We start from the raw sequence: 8,425 nt of genomic DNA, 5'->3' as shown, positions 1-8,425 counted from the left end.
AATTCCAACAACTTGATTTGTTAGAATTACACATATCCTCAGTTCTTACTGTAATCATAATAGCACATGCTACCGATTTATAGCACGATCCAGTTTTACTGAGGTACAAAACTTTAAAATTTACAGTAGTAACTGTGTTCTATGTGTGTATCGGGTGTATTTACAGTATAGTATGGTTATTTAGGGTTTGATTTAAGACAAATAAGAAGGTTATTTAGGATCAGTAATTACGAACTTACGTTAATTTTTGCCTTTGGCTTTCACTGTATAGGCCTAAGTAACTAAATGTGCAAAGTTCTAAGTACCGCTTGCGGTATTTTTGTCGGTTGTTGTTTGTCGGTTGTTGTTTTTGTTCCTCTCATGTTCTTTGGTTGACTGCGTAGCCCGTTCCTCTGTAGTACTTATAAGTAACCTATACTCAATGCCGCAGTGATGGAAAGACTTACAACATTTGGCTTTGCATGAGATCTGGTAATCAGATGTTCTTACATAAGAAGCGATGAGACAAATCAATAATGAAATGTAGAACCAGGTTATAGTTTACCCTGTTCGGATAGTTTTTAAGTGGTTCTGTGGAAACAACCACGTGTAGGCTTCACATGAGAAACGGGAATTATAAGCACATGTGTTATCGCTAAAACCAAATAGTTTATTTATTCGTGGCTGCTATCTGGCAACAAGATTAATATCTAATGCAGCATTAAATTAAATGTTTTGCCTGTCATTTCCCTTCCTCTGTGAATATGTATTCTTCTTTTACATGTATTTAAATGAAATAAAAATAAAGACAATGGCTTTACTTGATTTGTTTTAACTGATCCATTCTTTCAAAGTAAAAAACAAATTTCTATGCTATGAATGACGAGCTGCCGTGTTTTATTTTTTCATTGAAATAAAAAGAGAGTTGATAGCATTTACTTCAGTTGTTTCCTTAAAGGAGAAATTAATTCCCTCTTTTTGATTGAATAGTGGGGTGTTTTTTCTTCTTAATTTTTATTTCTATTTAAAAACTATATTTCAATCCAAAATATTTTGGTAAATCAGTTTCTTTTATCTCCTTTTCCTAAATTATTCAGCTTATTTACAATTAGTTCGAAGAAAGAAACACTGGAAACTTTGTACTTGATTATTTTCTTGGTACTGCCATAAATATAAAAATACGAGTGGATTAAAAACAAAGGGGTTGATATGTGATATATGAGAGAGAAGCTTAAAATGTATTCGTGTTTATTTATATAGAGATGAAGGTAACGAATTTGTTTACATTAGCAATTTAAAATTCATGTTGATATTATTTATTGTTATTCGAAACTAACATGCAATGGCAATACATGCCAATTTGGCTGGGATTACTGTTTAGTTCAAATAACTTAAAAGTAAACGTTAAACATGGTTAATACATAATGGAGATGTCTCGTCTGCTCGACGAAACGTACGTTGCGGATGGAATCGAAATCATTTATTAATTGCCCTACAACATTCATTTGGTGAAGACAATCTAAAGTGAACCGTCTTAATTTTCAATCAAATGCATTCCTACTTTGAGTTTTATAGTTAGTACGTTTGATACAACTGCCAACCCCTAACGCAACAAAGATGCTTTAAATGAAATCCATAATTAGTTAACGAAGCCTTCAACTTATATAGTACGTTTTGGTAAGCCACACCTATAAAAATGTGTCATTTTCAGGAGAACTCAGCAAGATACATACAAGTCGCGGTTATACCACAAACCACCCACTGTTCATGCACTGATTACAACAAAATATTATAATCAGATAATATCTGGCAAACCATAAACAACAATATTTTGTAAAAAATACAGTTTTTCACCCCTAGCTGGCATGTGAAAAAAGTCCAGCACGTTATCTGCTTAATTGGAAAATAATTGAAAAGTGAAGCATGGAAATGACCTCGAACGGCGAGGTGAGTTTCTTTTTAAGTCGCCTAAATCGTGAGAAGGTCGTTATTCAATCAGACTTTGCCTGTCTGCTTGTATATATATATCAATCTATCGAACCATGCATGAATTCAACCATCCTTCCTTCTATCCTTCCCTAAATCATAATATAATAAGAATGACTAGTTTTGTTTCATATACATCCCAAATGGTCAACAATATTATTTCAAACGTAGTCTTGGAGTTATTTCATATTTTGCTAACATCTTTTTGACATATGTGTATCGATTACACAGCCATTAATGGTAGAAAAAATATGTAAAGGTTAAATGTCTATTATAATGATATCAAATATTCCCATTTTCCTTTTAATTATCATGTTGTCCTTTCTATAAAGGGTGTCCTACCCGCACTGTTAAAAATAATGGGCAAAATTTACCCAACTTTTTAACCAACGTTGGGCATGTATTCAGCAACCTCAAAAGTTGGGCAAAAATTGACCAACCCAAATAGGTATAATAAATTCTCAACAGTTGGGAGGGGAATTACCCAACTGTTCAGGTTAGCCATTTCCCCAACTGTTGGGTGGGTCATTCATTTTGTTGGGCAAATCATTTAACCAACGTATGGGTTAAGGCACCAGTAATGTATCCATCTGTTGGGCAGTTCATTTAGCCACTTGTTGGGTGTATACTAAATGTGTCCCAATTGTTGGACAATTCATGGATTTTGTTGGGCATTTGCAACAACCAAATGTTGGGTTAATCCTGAACCACTTCCAACTGTTGGGGGTTTCTTAGATCGTGCTGGGCAATAATGGAAAAGAACTGTTGGAATTCTAAAAAATCTAAGACATCACATCCTTTGAAATAAAGAAAGATACTGTATTTTGTAATACTTGGAACACCTTTATTCACTGACCTTGAAGAAGGTATATATAACTATCATGGGTGAATAAACTTATTGTTGAATGAACTGAACTTGAACAAGACATATAACTATTATGGTTGAAGAAACTTATTGTTGACTGAACAGTATAATTTGATATAAGAAGTCTTAAATTCAGGTATTCTTGAAACAAGGGTATGAACTGAAATAAATTAATTAATGAAGCCATATGTTTCATTTATGTAGGGTTCACGCACATTCCTTGGAAACTCATTTTGATCTGAAAACAACCTTCCCTAAAGTGACATTTAACATTTGTGGCCTCAATTTTCTTAAGAATCCCATAGGATAAATTTTATGGAAAAAAATGCCAATGGCTTTGTGATTCCTTGCCATGAGAACTAAAATCCCCCTTGTACATCATACACCAACTTTGCATTAATATTTTAACCATTTAACTTAAGTTTAACCCCAAAAGTTTCAGTAATGTGGATCAAAAGAACATATATACCCTCCATTTCTGGAGTACCCATGTATGAAAGTGTACTGGTTGAAATTAATATTTAACCAATGCAAGGGTGGATCAAAATGGGCTGCAATCAAGGGGTGTAAAGCTCCATACTTTAGTTAAACAGGAAGCAAAACAGGTTGTCAGCAATGTTCTTGTACCTAAATGCTTACTGCCTTCAGCCCAGTACTGCCCTTGCTGTCTTTTCTTGTTTAGGAAATGGAAATTTGCTGTGGCCAGACTCACTCCCTCTCTAGATCTATGTTAGGACCTATGTTTTCTGACCATAGCTAATCACTTATTACCTTTGGAGTCTTTTAAACTCATCATTAATTAATTAATAATTATGTGGAACCATGTACAAAGTTGAATTTACAAACTTTAGAGCAATTTCTTTTGCACTTGAACAATTGTCTTCCACAATCTAATGATATTGGCAAAACATTTCCACAAAATGATTACTACATAACTAGCCATCTTTAAATTGTTGAATAGGAAAAAGTCTCTTTTTTAGATGAACATGAATGGAACACTTTTAAACTTTTGTTCAAATGAATAATGGTATTAAAGGAGATATGAGGGCTGGCAAAAAAATGTCTTTGAAAATGTTCTTCATGATAATTTTGATATATTGCTATGCTAATTTCTGTGTTTCTGTGCTGTGAAGCAAGCTCTACAATGTTCATATGATTTAAAACTGATAACATTCTTTAGGGCCATTCCATGTGACGTAAGACACAAATCAGAGCGAAATTTTACACTTGTTTTCAATATGATGTTCAATACAAGTCTGTAGTTAAGCTAGAAGCCTATAGTTACTGAACTTTGAAAACCCAAAATAAATCCTGTCACCACTGCGAAACATTAATGCTTTCCCATTGCGAATTATATCGCCCTCAACAATTGTCACGTAAGTCACGCAGAGAAATGAAGAAATTAAACTTTTTGGAGGAAATCAATAAATCCTGTGAAGCATTGAGAGAAATCTGCTAAGGTGCCTATTATATCTGAAAAAAGGACACATTGAGGAATAACTTCAAGGTAAAATTTAATTGATATGCATTTTATACTGATATTCTAATGCAAATTAGTCACGTAAGGCACACTGTTCAGTTTCCTTTCAGTTTCCAAATATACAAGGTAACACAGGCTAAGGAAATGTTTGCAAGTTCATTACATTGAGATGGGGAGGGGGAAGGGTCTATTCTACATATGTAAAAATGTAAAAATAGTGGATAGAAAGAGCACAAATATGTCAGTTCATTGTACACTAGCTCATCACACAGTAGTTGCTGGAAGAATATTAATTGGTGGTGCAAATCAAGAGTAAGTTTCAAAAAACATTTGCAGTCACATTGTGCATGAAGCTCTGCCTTTCATGGGTGCCCTTAATAATGTTGTCATTTTGATTTAAGTGAATACAATTACAAAGTAAGTTCAAATCTAGATGTTCAGTTGTACATAAAAAGTCCTATGGACTAGTTCTGCGAAATATCTTAACTTAAGTGCTACAGTAGCTAAATAGTTCCTTAATTAGCCGTAAAATCACTGCAACTGCCCATTTCAGCACGTTCATTACACAAATGAAACCTACATATACTCGTATCATGCACTTTTTTTTACCCAATTCCATGATAAATGCATGCTTCAAAAATGAATTTCTAGACACCTTGTAATTTGTGTCGAAGTTTGAAACAGCGTATTAGGCTTTGGATATGTATCCCATTATGATACCTCGAGGAAAAAAGGCTCCGAGCCAGGTGATAAACTGTTTAAGGACTGGCAGCATTCTTCATGAAAGCTCTGAAAGACCGGATGGAGGAGGAAAGATTCTTCATTCCTGATTGCTTATATATGCAACTTTCAATGAAATCCCAAACATTTCGGCAGTGGTGCTGGTACTGCAAGTTGAATATGTAGTGTGCTTTATAGCAGATGTCGACTCCTTCAGAGAGTGTCTGCACGCTCACTGCGTGCCTCTCCAAGATAACAAACACTTGTGATGGTGTCAGCTTGAAGTCTGAGTAAAACCCAAGGATGAAAGGCTGAGATCTTCATTCACTGCTTATTCCCTGTAAGTATGAAGGCAAATGGGTGTGCTCCTGTGAAACCAATAGAAGCAATGAAAAGTAGCTTTTAGCATTCCATGTTCAAATTTATTTATTTCTGGTGTGTTCTATATTACAGCCAAAACCATTTACTTTATGCATATCACAAATACGTTATTGAACTTGTAGTGTAAATTAAAAAATGGAAACGCTCCCTTTTGATATGTCTAACCAGTAGGATGATACCAGCACACCACTGATTCATACGTAGAATTTGTTTGGAGAGACTAACCTGACTTAAGATCATCCAAGTGAACAAGAAGATTGTCGTAGGGCATTAGTTGGCACCTCCTTCCCATTCGAAATATAAATGTAGATCACAATGGGTACATGCTAGTTTTGAACTCAGGGATTTTGCACAATCCAATGCCCAACAATAGTAATACTACACCTAATACTACTGATACTACTGATACTAATACTACTACTACCACCAACGACAACGACAAGAAGAACAAGAACAAGAACAAAAAAAAAAGAACAACAACAATAAAAATAATGATGAAAATACAGCTTAAAGGGTTATACAGATCAGTGGAGCCAGTCACAATTCTCCAACAATCCTGGAGAGTAAGTTGCTGCAGTCTTTGTAATCCACACAGGGTTTTGCTCAGGTTCCTCACAAGTTCACATTTTTACCTGAGTAGAGTGAGGCCATCAAGATAGAGTGCCTTGCCTAAGGACACAATGTAGCCGGGATTTGAACCACTGATTCTTGGATTACGAGATTCAAACCCTAGCTGATTACAAGCAAAGTCAGCAGCTGATATGAATAATGCATTTAGACATACCCTTTTTAATTCAATAAATGATGAAGCATGGTCTGTTGCCGCTGATCGTCCTCCAGTTTTGGCCTTGCTCCTGGTCCCAAAATTAAGTGGTAACATGAGCAATGACAGGTTGTCCTTCTCCTCTGCAAGTGAAAACCAAAATGCCAAATTTAGCAAAGCATAAAATCCTCAAAATCAATGGTTGTTGTAATATAATAGTCTATCGGGAAGTAAATACCAAATTCAATAGTCATCAGGTTAGAAACAATAGGGTAGGTAAGTAGCTGGGAGACCCCCCTCCCATTCAAAGAAAGATAGTGATCCTGTATTCAATATGGGAAATATAGAGAACATACTTAACATCATCAACCTGGTTGTTCCTGAGGTAATATGGTTAAAGGTCATGTTTGACCTCTGCTGACTTAATTTATTGTCCTTTGACCTACAGTTTCTATGTTATCTACAATAAACACTAAGAAATTACAGTAATAATATGCTGAAGCTACTGTAGCTTGCCACTGTAGCATAATAAAAACGATACACATTGTAAACATAAGCCCAAGATTTCAACCACGGATCACCATAGGCTTATTATTAGGATAGAAAGGTTATTGAAAGTTCGAACCCCACACTTAACCTTAACTAGCCTAGTAGGAGTAGGACTCGCTTAAGTAATCTAAGCTAGGCCTATAGTACGTACGTCGGTATACAGGTATCCTTTTGTCAAGGTGATAGGCTACACTACTGTATAGGCTCTATACGCTAACGTTAGTATTACTACTATGCCTAGCATAGGAGTACAAAATGTTGATGAAAATTGTGTGAAAGAATCGTCCCAGTTTATTCCGATTACTTCAATCCCTTTACTGAAATGATTACCTTTCATAGACTGAATTATTTCGGGAACAAACAACCCCCAGCTCTTGAGTAGATCTTCCATTTCAACTTTTGAGGCTGTCAACTCGACGGAATATGTAACCCTTCGTCGTGCACGCGCGCTCAACACACTTTGCATTCAAAGTTGCCCAACGTTGGTAAACGTCGCCAAGGGAAAGCCGAATGCTTGCCCAGCGTATGGTATAAAGAACCGAAATTTCGCCCAACATACGATTACGATGACAGAAAAGACCAACATGTGGACAAATATGAGCACGGAGTTTACCAACTCGATGGGTAAACAAACTAATCTGCGATTCGATCATTTTTATATATAAATTGGGCACTATTTGACCAACACAGTTGAAAGGGTATTGCCCAACAATTTTTTTACCCAGTGTTTTAACAGTGCGTGACGGATTCTACGCCTTGCATTACGGCTGTAATCACTCATGCGTCTCGGACAGTGATTGTACACCAGAGGAAAGATGTAGTTGTGAACAGAAATGCGGTTTTATTTGTGTCCATCAACGTAAGACCAACTTGTACTATGATATTACACACATAGAAACTCTGTATTGGTAATAGTGAAGGATATTCCCTGTGGAATTTACAATGAGACCTCTACAGTGTATACGACATATTCCTCACCGAAAAACTCAATCAATCAATGTAACCTTTCCGTACTGCGGACAAGACTATTTAAAGGCAACTTATTTTCATCCAATAAACCATAAATTTTACTTCATGAAAAGGAAAGGTTTCTTAATATTAAATTTATCAGTTAATATGTCACACCTGGACCCATGCAATGTGGGGAATGCTATAATAATCTATATTAGTGTCCTGTGTAAACCAGATGAGAAGATTATTTATATAAGCAGAAAGGCTACTGCTTGAACCGAGTAGGTTAAAGGAAGGCTGTTTAACAATCAATACAGAATTTGAAACCGTTTGCCAAATAAAGCGGTACTAAGAGATACCACAGTGAGATGAGCGACATCCGTGAACATTACATTTGAATTGGTTATGAAATAATCCTAAGTCTGGCAAGGCGTGCTGTATATAAGGCTACATTGTTACTTTAGCGTAGCCGAGGTATAGCGTCAGTGTGCTTGCTTAGCGTCACCTAGAAATTTTTATGAACGAAAGTTTTAAGAAAAGAGAACTCTTGATTTTTTTTGTTACTTTGACTTTCAGGTGCCTCATTAACATTTAAAGCTGCGTTGGGCTTATAGGAATTGCAAGGCCTTTTAAGTTCTAGTCCTAGCAACAACAGCTGAATATTTTCCAGGGAGGGGGGGGGTCTACCACAAGGAAGATGACTTTGTTAAGAGAGTTGTTCCTCTCTTACGTCATCAATATGAAATTTCAA

At 35.8% G+C, this 8,425-nt stretch overlaps 1 long non-coding RNA gene across 1 annotated transcript; it reads right to left on the bottom strand.

Moving 5' to 3' along the window:
* Positions 1-4,063: 4,063 nt before the first annotated feature.
* On the bottom strand, positions 4,064-7,112 carry LOC139964001 (uncharacterized). Its single transcript, XR_011791811.1, has 3 exons — positions 7,054-7,112; positions 6,196-6,317; positions 4,064-5,398 (listed from the first exon to the last, which is right to left on the bottom strand). It is a non-coding gene; the product is annotated as an uncharacterized lncRNA (long non-coding RNA).
* Positions 7,113-8,425: the final 1,313 nt, after the last annotated feature.

This window comes from Apostichopus japonicus, chromosome 22, assembly GCF_037975245.1.
Source record: "Apostichopus japonicus isolate 1M-3 chromosome 22, ASM3797524v1, whole genome shotgun sequence".
Classification (NCBI taxonomy): Eukaryota; Metazoa; Echinodermata; class Holothuroidea; order Aspidochirotida; family Stichopodidae; genus Apostichopus; species Apostichopus japonicus.
This window is presented reverse-complemented; position numbering and strand designations above follow the sequence as displayed.